Source organism: Oryx dammah, unplaced genomic scaffold, assembly GCF_014754425.2.
Source record: "Oryx dammah isolate SB20612 unplaced genomic scaffold, SCBI_Odam_1.1 HiC_scaffold_27, whole genome shotgun sequence".
NCBI classification, from domain to species: domain Eukaryota; kingdom Metazoa; phylum Chordata; class Mammalia; order Artiodactyla; family Bovidae; genus Oryx; species Oryx dammah.
Genome location: NW_024070211.1, coordinates 119,369,439 through 119,389,888, shown reverse-complemented (window position 1 = coordinate 119,389,888; position 20,450 = coordinate 119,369,439). Strand labels below are relative to the sequence as shown.

Below are 20,450 nucleotides of genomic sequence, written 5' to 3'. Positions count from 1 at the left end.
TCTCTGAAAAATATGTAACCCAGTTGTGATACTTACTAGCCATTTTACCTAAGCAAGTATTGCTGCTGCTGCTGCTGCTAAGTCACTTCAGTCGTGTCTGACTCTGTGCAACCCCATAGATGGCAGCCCACCAGGCTCCCCCGTCCCTGGGATTCTCCAGGCAACAACGCTGGGGTGGGTTGTCATTTCCTTCTCCAATGAATGAAAGGGAAAAGTGGAAGTGAAGTCACTCAGTCCAACTCTTCACGACCCCATGGACTGCAGCCTACCAGGCTCCTCCATCCATGGGATTTTCCAGGCAAGAGTACTGGAGTGGGGTGCCATTGCCTAGGTTGGTGTAAAAGCAATTGTGGTTTTTCATTGTTGAAATTTGCCATTTGATATTGGAATACATTCTTAAATAAATGTAGTTGTGTTATACACAGTTTTAATGTGCATTTCTTTGTTTATGGTTTTTGCTAATGGTCTTATTACTTGCTGTTTATTTTGTATGTATTTTAGACTATGGAAATGATATTAGACAAAAAGCAAATTCAAGTGAGTTTCTTATTCAAGTTCAGAATGGTCGTAAAGCCACGGAGATAACTTGTAATATCAACAATGCATTTGGCCCAGGAAAGGCTACAGAACATACAGCACAGTGGTGGTTCAAGAAGCTTTGCAAAGGAGAAGAGAGTCTTGAAGATGAGGAGCACAGTGACCAGCCATTGGAAGTTGACAACAGCCAAGAGCATCACTGAAGCTGATCCTCCTACAACTAAACAACAAGTTGCCCAAGAACTCCGCATTGATCATTCTATAGTCATTTGGCATTTGCAGCAAGTTGGAAAGGTGAAAAGGCTCAGTAAGTAGGGGCCCTTATGAGCTGACTGGAAATTAAAAAAAAAATCATCATTGTGGTGTCATCTTACTTTGTGCAAGAACAATGGACCATTTCTCAATCAGATTGTGATGTGTGATGAACAGTGGATTTTATATGACAACCAGCAATGATCAGCTCAGAGGCTAGACGAAGAAGAAGCTCCAAAGCACTTCCCAAAGCCAGACTTTCACCAAAAAAAGGGTCGTGGTCACTGTTGGTGGTCTGCAGCCAGTCTGAGCCACTACAGCCTTCTGAATCCTGGTGAAACCATTATATCTGGAATGCTCAGTAAGAAGATGAGATGCTCTGAAGACTGCGATGCCTGCAGCAAGTATTGGTCAACAGAAAGGGTCCACTTCTCCATGGCAATGCCCGACCGCACAGCACACAACCAATGCTTCAAAACTAATTAACTGAACTACAAAGTTTTGCCTCATCTACCATATTCACCTGACTTCTCACGAACTGGCTACCACTTCTTCAAGCATCTCAACAGCACTTTTGCAGGGAAAATGTTTTCACAACTATCAGGTGACAGAAAAATGCTTTCCAAGAGTTTGTAGAATCTCGAAACAAGGATTTTTATGCTACACAAATAAACAAACTTAGTTCTCATTGGCAGAAATGTGTTGATTGTAATGGTTCCTATTTTAATTAATAAAGATGTGTTTAAGCCTAGTTATAATGATTTAAAATTCAGGCTCTGAAACCACTATTACTTTTGCATCAGCTTAATACTTTTACAAGAGTGCCCACTATCACTCCTCTTATTAAACATAGTACTGGAAGTCCTAGCTAGAGACATCAATCCAGAAAATAAAGACATACATTGACATGAATCCACCACGGGTGTACATGGTCAATGTATGGCAAAACCAATACAGAATTGTAAAGTAAAATAAAAAATAAATAAATTAATTAATTTTAAAAAAAGAAATTCAAAAAAAAAAAAGAAAAGAAAGACACAGAAAGGAAGAAGTAAAGTTGCCTTTGTTTGAAGATGATATGATCTTATATATAGAAGATCCTAAAGACGCCACTAGAAAACTGTTGTAATTAATCAACAAACTCAGCTGAGTTGCATAATATAAAATCAATATACAGAAATCAATTATAGTTCTATAAACTAACAGTGAAATATCTGAAAAAGAAATAAAACAATCTCACTCTCAAAAGCAAAAAAGATAATAAAATACTTAAGAATAAATTTACCCAAGGATGTGAAAAATCTATACAATAAAAACTATAAGACTTTGATTTTTAAAAAATTAAAGACATAAACAAATGGAAAGATATCCCATGTTCCTGGAGCACAAAAACTTGGACTTCCATTTTTTTTAACATAAAGAATGGGATTATATTCAATGATGGCAAAAGATTTCTCCTCTGATACTCTATTTCATTCAAATACAGATTGCCTTGCAGTATTATTTAAATACTTCATTAGCATATTTCACCAAGAAAACTGTAAGTTTCATGATGATATTATGTCTTATACTTGTTTTCTTTATCACATCTGAAAGCACATGTTCTTTTCATTCACAGATTTTGGTAGATTAAAAGTTGGTAGGTTAAAAGTTATTCTCCTTGGAACACACAACTAAATTCTATTTTCTGTCCCCACCCCTGTTTGAGATCATGTGACTGAATTGTGAACAACAGAATGTGAACTGAAGTTAAGTTCTGGAAAAGAACTGAGCTGAAAGATGAACGGTACTTCTGTTCCTGAGTTGCTGCCCATAAAGAGCTACCTAGATTGCTGTATAATATAGGAACAACCATGCTATTCATTCTTTAGAATGAATAAGAAATCAACTCTTATCATGTAAACACTCTGAAATGTGGAGATTTTAAAATATGAGCATTTAGGTACCCATTAATAATACTAGCACTTATCTCAATTGTAATTATATACTATTTATTTACTTATCTCCCTAAATAGTCTAAAAGCTCCCCTGAGCCTGAAACTGTGCCTACTTTTGCTCACCAGCAAGTGTCTAGCTCCTGGCCCTGTGCCTTGTATGTAGCAATGTCTCAGTAAATCCCATGGAATGTACAAATAACAGAAAACATGTTCATCAGGTACAAGTTAATAAATGCTTATTGTTTTTTATTTTAATTTTTTATCTTATATTGTGTTAACTATAACAATGTTGTGTTAGTTGAAGGTGTACAAAGTGATTCAGTTATACATATGTATATGTGTGTGTGTGTATATATATATACAGATGTATATATTCTTTTTCAGTTTCTTTTCCCATATAGATGATTACAAGGTATTGAGTAGAGTTCCCTATGCTATTATACAGTAGGTCCCTGTTGATTATATATTGTATATATAGTGGTGTATATATGTTAATCCTAACCTCTTAATTTATCCCTTTCCCACACTTTTCCCTTTGGTAACCAGAAGTTTGTTTTCAAACTCTGTGTGTCTGTTTCTGTTTTGTAAATAAGTTCATTTGTATCAGTTTTTTAGATTTTATATATAAGTAATATCGTATATTTGTCTTTCTCTGTCTGATTTACTTCACTTAGTATGGTAATCTCTAGGTCCAGCCATGTTGCTGCAAATGGCTTTATTTCATGGTTCTTAATGGTTGAGTAATATCCCACTGTCTGCATGTACCACATGTTCTCTATCCATTCATCTGTTGATAGACATTTAGGCTGCTTCCATGTATTGGCTATTGTGAACAGTGCTACAGTGAACATTGGGAGTGCATGTATCTTTTCAAAATATGATATTCTCCAGATACATAGCCAGGGGTGGAATCACTGGATCATATGACTGTTCTGTTTTTAGTTTTTAAGGAACCTCCATACTGTTTTCCATAGTGTCTGTACCAGTTTATGTTCCCATTAGCAGTGTAGGAAGGTTCCCAGTAAATGCTTATTGAATTGAAGTACATACAGAAGCAGAAAAAGAAATTCCAAAGTAAAATTTAGAAACTACATTTCACTTATCATTCTGTCTTTCCTCTTCTGACCCAAAATGTTTCAAAATACTTAGAAGTGTATCTTGGTAGGTTTTGTAAGTGCTTGAAAAAATTCGACCCTATCATGGCTACTTAGTGAGTAAGTGAAGTCGCTCAGTCGTGTTCGACTCTTTGTGACCCCGTGGACTGTAGCCCACCAGGCTCCTCCATCCATGGGATTCACCAGGCAAGAATACTGGAGTGGGTTGCCATTTCCTTCTCCAGGGGGTCTTCCCAACCCAAGGATCGAACCCAGGTCTCCTGCATTGCAGGCAGATGCTTTACCCTCTGCGCCACCGGGGAAGCCCACTACTTCATCAGTCGTCTATGATATTTCCTGTTCTCACACCATTCCTATGTAACTTTTTCTTCTTTTACTGAGTGATTGTGTTGCCATGTGACATATTCTAGCAGTCAGCCAATATTGCACCTGTATTGGTGCCATTTAACTGCTATGCTAATTTTGCCTGATGTGTTCTGATTTCCAATAACTTTCATTTAGCCAGACAGTTCCAGATGCCTGCCTAACACAACTTGCATATGAGCCCCTGTATAGATCAGATTAGATCAACAAGCCCAGCACACGATGCTGAAAGGTGGTCTCTCTTGGTCTTCTGACTGTAAAGCCAAATCAGTGCCAAAAGGCATCTTTCATGTTACCGCACTTGCTGTCAGAAAGCGCCAAAACAACCACCTTAACAGGGTTAGGGGAAGCACTGAGGTACGTAAAGTTTGTGTGCTGCCGGGACAACAGGGTATATTGCATCTGTTGCCTGGGATACACATCTACAACATTCAGCAAATAAACTATAGAATTTAGTGTTTGAGAAAAGCCAAGAACATGAATATCAAGCAAACAGTTGAGGAGGAATTGCCTTAGAAGCCAAGCACAATCTGAGTGCTCACGAAAACAGAGGTCAAGGTACCAGTGAAATAGCAGTTCAGTATATCAGATTTTCATAGGGAGAAATCTATAATGATCTACTTTTTAAAATGTTATTTGAGCCAGTGGTAATCTTCTCTAGACAGCCCTTGTTCAGCAGGACTGCATTTGTGCACTGAGGTGAAAGAATAGTTTGACCATAAGTAATAATTTTCCAGTGACCTGAAAAGGTCATGTAACTATACATATTCACAGTTTGGGATTTTTGGAAGATTCCTTTCCTTAGTATATTCTGTTTGTACGTGAAAGGAGTCAGATGCTTGGAAATCCTCATCAAGAGATATAATTATATTTACCTTCCTTTTCAATCTGGGCTGGCTTATGACCATTTTAACCAAAAGTGCACAGTGGAAGTCACGCTATTCCAGCCTTAGACCTAATCTTTAGGATGACTGGCAGTTCTCACATTGATCTCTTGGAGACCCAAGCCTCCTTGTAAGAAGTTTGAAATCCCACTGAAGAGACTACATGAAGAGGTCCTACAGCTACATGAAGAAAAAGAGGAGCCCAGTTGAGCCCAGACTTTCAACTGCTACCATCAAAACATCAAACCTGTGAGTAAAGCAGTCTTGATTCCTTCAGAATGTCTAAGACAGCAACTGGGTACCACCAAGGGACCCCACATAATACCATATGAAGCAGAAGAATCAGACAGCTAAGCCCTGATAGAATCCTGATGTACAAACTTCTTATATATAAAGGTACTATGTTTTGAAGAATTTTTCTGTACAGCAACACAGTAGATAACTGAAACATATGGACATCAAACACTCAAATTTGGTGGTGTGGCTTTTATATGAATTTAGGATCTATACATTGATGATTACACAGGAAAATTACTCCATCAGGAGAATGAGGAAAGAATCTAGATAGACAGTTACTTGCTGCAGGGGTAGGTCACATCAGAGTTGGCCACCAGAAACAGCTAACAGTCCTAACAGTCAGTTCAGTCACTATTCCTTAGCTTCTGCTGACTGGCCAAGAGGATTTTATTTCAAAAGCCATAAGATTAAATTAGAATTCACTGCTTAAGCATAATGACTTCCCACTGTTTATGCTGGTTATCATTTACAACCAACTGGCATTTAATCAACCACTATTTTTTCTCAGGACCAGAGACCACAACATTGTGCTTTTTCTCTTCCTCCCTGTTGAGCTAAGTAGCTCCATCCAAGTTATGAAGGGATATCAAATTGCTTATGAAAAAAATCAGCATGCAGTATTGTTTTGAAACATATTTATGATTTCACACCAACCTAGGAATGATTTAATTCATTTCATTGATGTCCTCAATTTTATATTTACATATATAATAATATCAAAATCTCCTGGAGGAAAAAGAATTACAGGAATACAACCATATTCTGATATAAACTTACCTATAGAACTAGTTTGTCCCAGATTCACATTCTTCCCTAAATTGGAGATGTCGAAAATATGCACATAATTGCCTCACCCAAGTGAACAATGTGTATTCTCACCAATAGCCTCCCAAGTCCACACTCTTGCCCCTACCACTCTTTTGCCCAGATTCCCTCCCTCCCTCTGTATTTCTGCCTCTTAAAATCATCCAGAACCAGCTAAATACAAGGTCTGCTATGCCCACCCATGGGCTTATCTGCCCTGAACACCTCCTTGTAATTCTGCGGAATACTGCTCACTTTCTATCTAAGCTCTGTCCTCCTCCTCACTCTGACCCACAAATACCTAAACAACTCCAGCAAAACAAATCACATTTCTTGTTTTAAACTAACCAGGGTTTATTTCTGTCATCACTTGCAATCACACAAGTCCCAGCTTCTTCATTTGGAAGCTTTTCCTATCTCAAATGGAAAACTGTCATCTCTGAATGCCTATAGTTATATGTTTATTCCAGTCTCAAAGTTCTTATTTCAAGTTAACATAATAAATTAATGTTCCTTGTGGTAGACACCTGATTGATTTTACCTTCCCCAAGTCTTCCTTGTACTTAGTATGTATTTATTTAGCAAATGATGTTAAATAATATAAAATCTGCCAAAATTTAACGAGTGAACTGTGGATGTTCTTTCCATTAATAAACTGTAATGGCAGTTGAAATGCAAAGTTGGTAATGTACTAGTTGGTTATTATGAAAATTACCTATGCAACCCCCCTCTCCTACTATCATCACTTAATAGTACGAATGCTAGGGAAAAGGGAAAAATTCTGCCTATTGAATAACTGTTAATAATAGGTTTGCAGTGTCTGTATAATTTGAGCCATGGAATAACCAATATCATCTAACTATATTATGACAAGCCCTATTAATTTATTTACTAAAAATAATTCATTGGCTTCATAATTTCTTCAGAGCTCAAAAGATAAAAGTTTTGAAAATGTATAAAGCTTGATGGTGTTTCAGGTACATCACTAGTTTAATAAAGCAGGTACAATAAGAAGGGTATTTGCATATATGAGCAATCTCAGTTCAGAGAAATGCACATTTTATTTTACATGTGCTGGTGGCTGTCATGGTCGTGCTACAGCTGTTAGAAATTACAGGTTTTCAGTAACAAGCGTCAGCCATCGCTGTAATTATTATTATTTCATCAAACAATCGCAGGGAGTATTTTAGGCTGACAAAAGCCTTCTAGGTCTTTGTTTATGCACTGCACCGTATGCTCTGCCCTCCACACCGACTGAGTTAAAGTTCTCTTACTCCCGATTTAAAACCTATTATTAGAGAAAGCAAAGGTTCCCATCTTTAGCACAACTGAAGATTGGTGCTTGCACGGAGAGAACACTGGTCTGGGAATGTAAATAAGAGCACGCAACCTGAGAAGCCTTATTTAGTGGGTTCCCAGCAACATTCCCAGATAGGGACCACAGATCATCCTGCAATGTCAAGAAATAAGAATTGAGGCAACAGGCAAATGCCAGTTTAAATGGATTTATAATCTCAGATGCAAGACTAGCAGCTCAAGGAGGTCAAGTTTTCTAAGCAGCAGGCACAGCAGAAGTTCTACCTCCATGCCCATATGTTGCCCTCTACTAGGGAAAGATTAGTGTAATGAAAAGTTTTTTATGGACGAGAGGGACTTCTCCTTTAAGCATCAGTCAAGGTAGAGAACTCAGTGATCTAGGAGGAAGGGACATCAGAAACCAGCTGCTGCACAAAGGAACTGCCAGCTGGCCACTGGATGTTCGAGTGGAACATTTCTAATAGTGTACATTATAACCTCTATAATTAACCAACCTTTATAATTGTGTATATGCATTAAGATTACACGTATTTTGGTGCCCAATTATGGCAAGGGCAGAGTAGGAGGATGATGGAGGTTTTATTTCGTAGCCTCTTACCTAGGAAGAGAGATGCTTCACCTCTGCTTACTGAATAAAATAGAGAAACTCTAAAGCCCTTAGTCCATGTTGTGCAAAGAACTTCAAAGGTTTCAATTAATGGTGTGTAGTCTCTGAGGAGCTGACGCCATGGGAGAAGATGCCATCATCCCCAGAAGGCTGTAGAACAGTGTGCTCAGGTGAAGCTGGATGCCATTCTTTGGCTTGTAGAATCTCGAATTCATGAATAACAAGACAAATTGCAGTCCTGCCATGATCTTTGGAAATGTGAAGCACATTTTCCACACGCTTTTCTGTGTAAATTAGGTACTTTTTTCTAGTAGAACTCCGAGTTATAGTATTAAAGTTAATAAAGGTTTATAAAGATTTTGTGTAACAAACACAGCACTCGAGAACAAACAATCCATTCAGATGCTGAAATGCTATAATACCTTTGCCAAAGCTCAAATATCATTAAAGTATTATATTAAAATGTAATGTGCATCATTATATTTCAAGCTTATGTCTGCTGTTATTATTTGCTTCTCTTAAGAGCTTCCCACTTAATCCTATTACCGTACTCAAAGTAGAGAGTTCTATTTGAGGCTCAGTTGCTGCACGAGCCAAAGCTGGGCCTACTTAAAAATCACATACTTGCCCTTAAGTTGGAAAGGATGGTTCTCAGGAAAATCATACTTTAACTCCACTAGTCCTAAGAAAATTTTTATAAGAAGAGTCCAATTTGGGTCACTGGTCTGTCTTTCAGGTGCCAAATTGAAAGGCTATTCTACAAGGTCATAGCTGAATATTTAACCAAGTCAAATTTTCTCCTTTTCTTTTCACAGTCCAATGGTCTCACCATTAATTTCCCCTGCAAATTAACCTTGACATTTCTCCAAATGATTCTATTCTAAAATTACCAATTACTCTCCTTTGTTTTTTTTTTTAATTTAAAAATCTGTTAAAAGACATAGAAAATAAATATTCACACATCACAAAAGTAGACATCAATATCATTTTCAGGAAGATATTCTAGCAAGGAGGAGATGCACCATTTCTAAAAAGCATCTGGAAAGAAAAGTTTGGGGGACAATGATACTTTTAAAAGTAAGAACTGAACTAAAAAATGATGCCAAAAAATAACATAAGCTTTAAAGACATTGCAGTCAGCCATGGGAAGGAGTTAAGCTGTATATTACTCAATTTATATAAAGAACAACACCACAAATGTCCAAAGTGCCTCCAGACATAAAATGTTTATTGTTGGCAGTTTGATGAGATTCAAACTCCATGGAGAGGTATTGTGCAACCAGTTTGTTATATCAAGGTAAATCTGAAATAAGTACTCAAATGTGCCCAGAGCACTAGGAATAAAAATCAGATTCTTTCCTCTCTTCTGAGTCAGAGGACAGGCATCGTGCATCATTTTCTCAAGTCTCCCTACACAGATAGTTAACACACAGAGATATTCCTGTACAAAAGATGACAAACACACATCATGGCTGTCTTCTAGTCACCTAGTCCTAATTCTGTGTAGAAATAAGAAATGAAAACCACCAGAGAGAAGGAAAGACATCTGCTCCAGACAACATCAGAAGGTAACACCAAGAAGAAAATGTTATTTCTTCCCCATATTTCTCTGAACAAAAGTGTTTGAGAAGGAAAAACAATATTTCCCCAAACTGGGAAAGTTTGGATTGCACTAAATGCTAACTGACATTATTGTCTTAGGTGTGATAAAATACTGAAAATTATCTACAAAAATGCCTTTATACTTAGGACATGTATACTAAAGTAATCAGGGATAGATTCTAGGGAAAAGAAATAGGAAGCAAGAAAGGAAAAAAGATAAAGCAAATATAGCCAAATGTTCACTTGTTTAAAGATGTGACAATTTTTAGAGCAAAAATGTCAAATAAATACTGCACAAATAGAAAAATGTATTGGATGTTGTGGATCTAAATTTTTGTGAAACAATTTCTAGTTATAAGTAAGCTCCTGATCACTCCTTTTAAATTAGTATATTCATCATAAAACATGATTTCTGGCATATATCTTTCAAATAACCACATTAGCTTTCAATCTGATAATATATCTTTCAAGCTACCACTTTAACCTTTTGATGGTATGCCTGGTGAGACCTGAATGGGCATAGCTCTCAACTCTGTGGAGCAGAATCGTGAACCAATTTGTTCTATCAGGGTTGATCTAAAATTGCACATAGATACAGAAGTGCTGACAGGGGTCAGAGGCTCAGGGGAGGACTGCTACATTGCGGGTTGAAGTAAAAGTCATTGATCTCTTAGGAAACTCTAAATGAGGAAAGGAAAACATAATGCTTGCTAGACAGGATGAGGTGAAGAGGCCAAGTCAGAGGGAAGAGCACAAGTTCTATAAAATATTTGGTTTTTTAAACACAATATACGTGAGTGAGTGATAGCTGCTCAGTTGTGTCTGACCCTTTGTGACCCCATGGACTGTAGCCTGCCAGGTTCTTCTGTCCATGGGATTCTTCAGGCAAGAATACTGGAGTGGATAGCCATTCCCTTCTCCAGGGAATCTCCCTGACCCAAGGATTGAACTCATGTCTCCTGCCTTGCAGGCAGATTTTTACTGTCTGAGTCACCAAGGGAAGCCATGATTACACTATTCTTTTAGGCAAAACTTATAATAATATTAGGTTTTCTTTGGAAAAAAAAAGAACCTGGGGTCTTGAATGAGATGTACTTAAATGCATAATTTGGGGATGATTTAAGTGTTTGAAATATTGAGGATTTTGTTTCAAGGAATGTTTTCTTTTGTGCCTCAAATTCTACAAGCATTTTTACATAGGCCTTGGCCATTTTTGTTGTTTATTCTGAAATATTGTCATAACTGTTGTTGATGTCGTTTCTATAATGATTAATTTTTGCCATTATATTTTTAGTTGGTTGTTATCTTTGCAAGTAAATTGTAAGAGATTAAACTCAGTAAAAGGAGAGAGAAATCCAGAGATATCTGACAGCTTGTTCCTCCCCCTACATAAGCACAGAAATCATAATATACCGTACTCCTCAACTTTGAGGAGTTGTTTTTTCTAGGAATAAACAAAACATAAATATCAAATGAAAAAGAATGTGATTAAATTCTAAGTACAAAGGTAATGTTTTTATGTTACAAATAAATAGTACGCTTAACTCTATAAAAGAAATCCCAAGTTTAACTTGAAGTACTGAGCATTTTAGTGACAAATTCTCACACCTGAACTTAGTTCATCTCAATATTATTTCCTTAATTTACTTATCAAATCTTGTCAAAAGCCATGTAGTCATTCTGACCCCATAACTTAACCTTCATTATACAGTCATACCTCATTTTATTTCACTTTAATTGCTAGTCACAAGGGACTTGCCATTGCTTCAATCAATGTGCTGTGACTATGGGAACTCGGTTATTTCTAGAAGTTGGTAAGGGATAAGAATTTTCTATTGCAATGGTTGACATCAGCCTTCTGTTTGTTGGCCCTGGATTTTTATTATTATTATTTTTAGGTAAACATTTTAGGCAAAGCCCTAGTCAGCTGCATCTCTATTTCATTTCTAAGAACAGAATGCTCTATCAGTCATCGACACAGTTTCTCTCTGGTTGTTGCTCTGACTTTACTGCCTATTTTACATCTTGCTGCCATTAAACAAATTCTGTCATTTGATCCTTTTCTATTTTAGAAGCCTATTTATTCAACTAATACTAAAGAGCCTAGTTAAATGGCAATAACCCCTACTGTCAACACTGGCTTGACAGTAGGAGATAACAACCTCCTGTAAGCTTTTCAGAAATGCAAACACTCACCAGGTCTTTATTTCTTGATGTCTTAATGAAGGAAGTTTCTTCCTGGCCCTGTTGAGGAATCTAGTCAGCTAGAGGGTACTCTCTTTTCATATAGTAAACCCAATCTAAAATCTTCCCTTCTCAAGCCTTCAAATCCCTTTCTTAATATTCTGCCAAGGCAGTGCTAGCATCTCTCTCCAGTTAACTGCACGTCATTGTGTCCATGCCTCAAGGAGCCGTCCCAGCAGCATATCAGGGCCAACTCCAAGTGTCCTTGCCAGAATATTAAACCATGAGTCATACAAGAGTGCTGCCAATACAGTCCTCCCTACCAGCCTCACATCTCCCCTCTCTGGTCCAATTCCCTCAACATCGTCTCCCACATATGTTACCATAGTTCTTGCTGGAACACATTAGCCAAACCTTACATTCCTTTGGGTCAGTATATTGTTTCCTGGTCTGTGCTATCATCTGATTTTAATTAATGATATTGAGTCAGTTTTGTTGGGGGAGGGGACAATGTTGCCAATAAGCATCATTTGTGAGGTAGCTATCACTGCCAGGATAGTTTGTAGGTCTCCGGCAAAGGGAAGCAGCTCACTTCTAGAAAGGCTAAGGAAGCTGCTGTTCCTCACTTGAAGGGCTTGGGAAAATAGGGGGCTTACCAGGTTACATTTGTTGCGGTCAGTAACAGCCACAGCAAAAAGGTAGACTGAAAAGCTATAAGGCAGAATGTAAGTATCTGACAAACTGATGAAGCATTTAAGGTGGGTTTTGGTTGTAAGGAGGTAAGCTATCAATACATGACCAAGGATTTAATGAACGAACACCCCACAGTAAGTGGCAATAAACACAATCAAGTGTGAAGGAACAGGAGGCAGACCCTACTAGTGAACTGGCTGTTACTAAAGTGAAAGTCAGAGCAAAGAGCAGACAATGCAAAAAGGCAATCCTTGTTCAAAACACTAATAGAATCTTTCCTATTTAGTACTCAGTAAATCATTAGAGAGCAAATCTGAATTACGAATTAGCAAAAGCCTCATCAGAGAGCAGCATGATAACTTGACATTTAAAGATTAGGAAATTGCACAGAAATATGCATTTAGGGGCTTTGAAATAGCTCTGACTTTCCCCCAAATTTCAAATCCAGGTTAAAACAGAAAAAAAAAAGTGGCCATTTCAGAAAAATAAATAGATTTACAATCTATACATCTAGATTTCAATTGATGTATCCTTAATTAAATGGTTTAATTGTAGAAATATTATCTATCATTTATTTTAAAAAATAATTATCCAAAAAAGAGGAAGGAGTTGATTCTAGGCAACATTAGGCATCACACCCTAAAGCCCATCCTTTCCTCTTATTGAAACTAAAAATTCTGTATAAGACAGGAAAATCAACATCTACCTACCTAGTTGGGCTTCCCTGATGGCCCAGCTGGTAAAGAATCCACCTGCAATGCAGGAGACCTGGGTTCGATCCCTGGGTTGGGAAGAACCTCTGGAAAAGGTAACACCTACCCACTCAGTATTCTGGCCTAGAGAATTCCATGGACTGTATAGTTGATGGGTTGAAAATTCTACAATAAACAGAGGGAGATCATTCAGGAGAATGAAAACCTTAGAGAAATGACCAATCTGTTATCTTCTTTCCCAGCTTTACCTTTGTAACTGGGAAGGGTTAATTTTGAATTTATGCGGGATCTGCCTCTGTAACTTTAACCACCGTCTTTCCACTTTTGTTATTATAAGCATACACAGTGACATACCTCAGGGAGATAACCTGACCCTGCCCACCTGAGAAGGACTGTGTGTGCGTGCATGCTAAATGGCTTCAATTATGTCCCACTCTGTGCTACCCTATGGCCTGTAGCCCACCAGGTTCCTCTATCCATGGCATTCTCCAGGCAAGAATACTGGAGTAGGCTGCCATGCCCTGCTCCAGGTTCTGTTTGACCCTATGGATTGTAGCCCACGAAGCTCCTCTGTCAATGGGACTCTCCAGGCAAGAATACTGGAGTGGGTTGCCATGCCCTCCTCCAGGGGATCTTCCTGACTCATGGATTGAACCCATGTCTCTTACATCTCCTGCATTAGCAGGTGGGCTCCCCTTGTGGCTCAGCTGGTAAAGAATCCTCCTGCAATGTGGGAGACCAGGATCCGATCCCTGGGTTGAGAAGATCTCCTGGAGAAGAGAAAGGCTACCCACTGTAGTATTTTGGCCTAGAGATTTCCATGGACTGTATAGTCCTTCGGGTCGCAAAGAGTCGGACACAACTGAGCTACTTTGACTTTCACTTGTTCTTCACCCCTAGTGCCACCTGGGAAGCCCTGTGAAGGACTGTGACACTCTTGACTTCTTTGTGTGGCAAATGACACAATGCCCTGCATTTCTCTTCTGCTACTTACCGGCATGGCCCAGAAATTCACTTGTGGGGAGGCCAGAATCACAGATAAATGTGACATCCTTGTTTGTTAATATGACAGGAGATATTCCATTTCACACCACCCATGAAATGACTGTAAGGAAGTGAAACTAATACATCCTCTATCCGAGGCTTGCCATTCTAGAAGACATTTGCAGAAATCAAATGATCTTTTTACTTTGTTTCCTCACTTCCCCCCATGTCTGATCATTAAAAGAATCTGGCATTCAGGCCCTGACAAGATGGTTATTTTGAAGCATGAGACTGCTATCTTCTCAGTCAGCTGGCTCCCAAATTAAGTCCCTTTCTCTTCCCAATACCGCATCTTGGATTCACTGTCTTATCATGTGGCAAGCAAAGTGAGCATGGACTAGGTAACACCTTAAGAAAGGTCCCAGTTGCAGAGTAATGTGTCATTGTGGGCTTTAAAAAACCGGATGGAAAATAATCATTTTGACCAGAATAATCAGGAAAGCCAGGCTTCAATAGTACATGAACCATGAACTTCCAGAAGTTCAAGCTGGTTTTAGAAAAGGCAGAGGAACCAGAGATCATCAAATTGCCAATATCTGTTGGATCATCAAAAAAGCAAGAGAGTTCCAGAAAAACATCTACTTCTGCTTTGTGACTATGCCAAAGCCTTGACTGTATGGACCACAACAAACTCTGGAAAATTCTTAAAGAGATGGGAATACCAGACCATCTGACCTGCCTCTTGAGAAATCTGTATGCAGGGCAAAAAGCAACAGTTAGAACTGGACATGGAACAACAGACTAGATCCAAATTGGGAAAGGAGTATGTCAAGGCTGTATATTGTCACCCTGCTTATTTAACTTCTATGCAGAGTACATTATAAGAAACAGTGGGCTGGAAGAAGCACAAGCTGGAATCAAGATTGCCGGGAGAAATATCAATAACCTCAGATATGCAGATGACACCACCCTTATGGCAGAAAGTGAAGAACTAAAGAGCCTCTTGATGAAAGTGAAAGAGAAGAGTGAAAAAGTTGGCTTAAAATTCTACATTCAGAAAACTAAGATCATGGCATCTGGTCCCATCACTTCATGGCAAAGAGATAGGGAAACAGTGGAAACAGTGACAAAGTGTATTTTTTAATCATGGCAGATGGTGATTGCAGCCATGAAATTAAAAAATGCTTGTTCCTTGGAAGAAAAGTTTTGACCAACCTAAATAGCATATTAAAAAGCGGAGACATTACTTTGCTGACAAAGGTCCATCTAATCAAAGCTATGGTTTTTCCAGTAGTCATGTATGGATGTGAGAGTTGGACTACAAAGAAAGCTGAGTGCTGAAGAACTGATGGTTTGGAACTGTGCTATTGGAAAAGATCTCCTTGGACTGCAAGGAGATCCAACCAGTCCATCCTAAAGGAGATCAGTCCTGGGTGTTCATTGGAAGGACTGATGTTGAAGCTGAAACTCTGATACTTTGGCTACCTGATGTGAAGAACTGACTCATTTGAAAAGACCCTGATACTGGGAAAGATTGAGGGCAGGAGGAGAAGGGGACGACAGAGGATGAGATGGTTGGATGGCATTACCGACTCGATGAACATGGGTTTGGGTGGACTCCAGGAGTTGGTGATGGACAGGGAGGCCTGGTGTGCTGCAGTCCATGGGGTCACAAAGAGTCAGACACGACTGAGTGACTGAACTGAACTGAATCAGAAAAAGAGCTCTATGAACAGATAGTTTGGGGCAGGTGGGCGGGGGGTGGGGTCGTGTTAAGAAGTCTGAAGGAGAGAAATCTCCAGGAGACTGCCTAATTCTCAATATGAATCCTTACAAGGCTCAGCCTAAACCTTCAATAACGCATTTACAAGATGGCCCTAAACCGTGATAAAAAAGACTTAAGAGACGTTAACTGAAATCTGACTGACTGCCCACAGAAGACACAAACGGTTGTATGAGACAACCCTAAACAGGTTGATGGGCCGTTAACATGCAAAAAATATATTCTGAGACCCATGAGTCTGAACAACATCCAAGACACAATAGAAAATCAGATGACATAAAAAGAAGCAGAAAATGTCAAGAGAAATCTCAAGCGAAAAGATAATCAAAAGATAAAAACCCTGAGATATCCCAGATGTTAAAACTACTAGTCAAAGTCTTTATAGTCCATTATAATTGAGTCTCATGAGATAAATGAAAAATACTTAAAGGGAATAAAAAAGAAGTCTCCTCAACAGAATAATAGACACTACAAACAGAAAATATGGAGTTATGATCCATTATGGTAACATGGAAAGCTCTTGAAATTACCTCTTCCCATGGACACAAGAAATCAACAGCTATAGCTACACAGGGAACAGATTCCTCTGAAAGAAATCCAGAAGATAGATACCCAAGAGACTCCTACACATTGGGCAAATGAAAACAAACCTATATCAATATGGATAGGAAAGGCTGAGACACACTCTTACCAAAAACCCCACTCCCAGTGTAATGACATCCAGGAGAGGACACACAGTTCTCAGCTTCTCCATGAGGCAGCAGGTTGCCATCTCCACATTCTCCCTCTGACCCACTCAAGGCAGAACTGTGTTCAATATAGTCCCATACAACTATGACAAACAAATGGTTATTAACCATCTATCTCCCAGGGCTCAATGCAGAGGGAATAGACAGAACTGGCCATTTTCAAGTCTTTCTCTGAAATAGGTATATCTGAATACTTTAAAAACTGCTGCCTAAGGGTCTCTTTTACAATTAACCTGCATTTCAGTGCTGACTGATATCTTCTATTTTAAGATAATGACAGGTTTTGACACACGTTCCACTACTGGGAGCCACTAAAACAACAATAGAAAAAGACAGTTCACACAATGAAATGATTTGAGAGACAACCTAGAGCTCAGACTGGGCTAAATAATAGGGTTCATCTCTACACAGGAAGACTCCAGTAAGACTGGGAAAGGTGACTGTTTTATCTAAGGCCAGAAACCAACCAAGAGCATCAAGGATAATGAAGAAGAGAGAAAATTTTCCAAACAAAAGAACAAGATAAAACTCCAGAAACAGAGTTTAATGAAATGGAGACACATAATTTACCTAATAAAGAGTTCAAAATAATGGTCATAAATGTGCTCACCAAGATCAAGAGAACAATGCATGAACTAAGTGAGAATTTCAACAAAGAAGTAGGAAATATAAGAAAGAATCAAACATAAGTCACACAGTTGAATATTACAATAACTGAACTGAAAAATTCAATAGAGGGATTCAATGGCAGACTACATGAAGTGGAAGAAACGATGAGCAAACTCAAAGACAGGGCAGTTTAATTCATCCAGTCGGAAGAGCAAAAGAAAAAACAGCAAAAAAAGGGTGAAGACAGCTTAAGAAAATCATGGTATATCAGCCGGCAGATCAACATTTGCATTATAGCAATCCCAGAATAAGAGAGAGAATAATGGGCAGAAAGTTTATTCAAAGAAATAATGTCTGGAAACTTCCCTAATCTGGGAAAAACGCAGATATACAAATCCAGAAAGTTCTAAATGTTCCAAATAAGAACCCAAAGAGACCCACACCAAGACACACAATTAAAATTATGAAAAGTTAAAAGCAACTTGTCACATGACAAGGGGACCCCCATAAGATCATGAGAAGAGTTTTTAGCAGAAACTTTGAATGACAGATGGGAGTGACACGCTGTATTCAAAATACTGGAAAAAGCCCTGCCAATCAAGAAAGTCTCAAAGGGGTATTTGCACTCCAATATTCATAATAGTATTATTCAAAATAGTCAAGATTTGGAAGCAATCTAAGTGTCCATCAATGGATGAGTGGATAAAGAAAATTGATTATATATATGTATATGTATAATTGAGTTTATAATATATATGTATGCTCAGTTGCTAAGTGATGTCTGACTCTCTGCGACCGCACAGACTGTAGTCCACTAGGCTCAGACTCTGTCCATGGGATTTCCTAGCCAAGAATATTGGAATGGGTTGCCATTTGCTTCTCCAATAGAACTGTAAGATCAGTGTACAAATCAAAAAACTGAAATTAAAAACAGACAGTCGGAATTTTAAAACTGAAAAATACAGTTGCTAAAATTTTTTAAAAGCTTCTAAAGTAAACAAGGGGCTTCCCTGTTTGCTCAGATAGTAAAGAATCTGCCTGCAATGCAAGAGACCCAGGGTGGATCCCTGGTTTGGGAGGATTTCCTGGAGAAAATGAATAGCTAAGAGTGAAAATAGAAATCTTAGAATACAACTGAGTTTAAAGATTTAGAATACCTGATTTCAAGACTTATTATAAAGCTATCATGTAACCAAGACAGTTTGGAATTCTTAAAATTCTGTTCCATAAATCAGTGCAACAGAATAGAGTCAAGAAACAGATCAGTACATGTGTGTTCAACTGACTTGTGACAAAAGAATCAAGGCAATTAAACTAAAGGAGAGTCTTTTGGGAAAAAATAACCCTAAATAAACAGGGTTTCCAAATGGTGAGGGCAGGAGGATGTGGCGAACACAACTCACAAACACACAAAACTTAACTCAAAATGAATTAAAGACCAAAATCTAAAAGTACACAACTTTTAAAGAAAACATGGGGAAAAGTATTGCTTTCTTGAAGTACACACAATGTTTCTTTGAAAATTTAAATTATGAAACATTAAAAACAACTGATAAATTGGACTTCATAAAAAGTGACAACTCCTTCTTCCAAAGGGTACTGTTGAGTAGCATTGTCAATTTTAAAGACATTATGCTAAGTGAAAGAAGCCTGTCTCAAAGGTTACATATTGTATGATTCTATTTATATGACATTCTAGAACGGCTGATGTTTCCCAGAGTTATGAGTGGGGAAAGGAGTAACTGTAAAATGATACCATAATGGAGTTTGGGAAGAGAATTAGAACTAATTTTTTCCCTGAATATGATGCTATGTTTATGAACCAACATACAAGTTATAATTCATAGAACTCTACACACACAAAAGTCAAACTGGATATAGGGTAATTTTAAAAATTAATAATATACCCCCAAAGTGGCTGACCAAATAAATACCCCACTGCATTTCTTTCTTTTTTTTTTAATTAATTAATTTATTTATTTTTTATTTTACTTTACAATTCTGTATTGGTTTTGCCATACATTGACATGAATGTGTGAGAATGTCTCCTTGTGTTGCAATTAATATCCTGGTTAACAATAGACAATAATAAAAAAATTTCTATCTGAAGTGAACATACAGTCCTAATATTTTGATTTGTATCTGTTTAATTTTAACGTTAAAGTCTTTTCCCATAAAATGAGAATTTATTGTGCTCTGTTGTCTATTTTCTCAAGAGGCAGGTTAGATGGTCTGGTGTTCCCATCTCTTTCAGAATTTTCCACAGTTTATTGTGATACACACAGTCAAAGGCTTTGGCATAGTCAATAAAGCAGAAATAGATGTTTTTCTGGAACTCTCTTGCTTTTTCCATGATCCAGCGGATGTTGGCAATTTGATCTCTAGTTCCTCAACCTTTTCTAAAACCAGCTTGAACATCAGGAAATTCACAGTTCACGTATTACTGAAGCCTAGCTTGGAGAATTTTGAGCATTACTTTACTAACGTGTGAGATGAGTGCAATTGTGCAGTAGTTTGAGCATTCTTTGGCATTGCCCTTCTTAGGGATTGGAATGAAAACTGACCTTTTCCAGTCCTGTGGCCACTGCTGAGTTTTCCAAATTTGTTGGCATATTGAGTGCAGCGCTTTCACAGCATCATCTTTCAGGATTGGAAATAGCTCTACTGGAATTCCATCACCTCCACTAGCTTTGTTCATAGTGATGCTTTCTAAGGCCCACTTGACTTCACATTCCAAGATGTCTGGTTCTAGATGAGTGATCACACCATCGTGATTATCCGGGTCATGAAGATCCTTTTTGTACAGTTCTGTGTATTCTTGCCATCTCTTCTTAATATCCTCTGCTTCTGTTAGGTCCATACCATTTCTGTCCTTTATCGAGCCCATCTTTGCATGAAATGTTCCCTTGATATCTTTAATTTTCTTGAAGAGATCTCTAGTCTTTCCCATTCTGTTCTTTTCCTCTATTTCTTTGCACTGATCGCTGAAGAAGGTTTTCTTATCTCTTCTTGCTATTTTT

At 38.0% G+C, this 20,450-nt stretch overlaps 1 long non-coding RNA gene across 1 annotated transcript in view; it reads right to left on the bottom strand.

Annotated features, from left to right (window-relative positions):
- Positions 1-12,074, bottom strand: part of LOC120853980 — a 65,842-nt gene extending 53,768 nt beyond the window's left edge. Inside the window, exon 1 of the long non-coding RNA XR_005718894.1 lies at positions 11,912-12,074. This is a non-coding gene — a long non-coding RNA (uncharacterized LOC120853980). The remainder of the gene's footprint in view (positions 1-11,911) is intronic.
- Between the last annotated feature and the right edge of the window lie 8,376 nt (positions 12,075-20,450).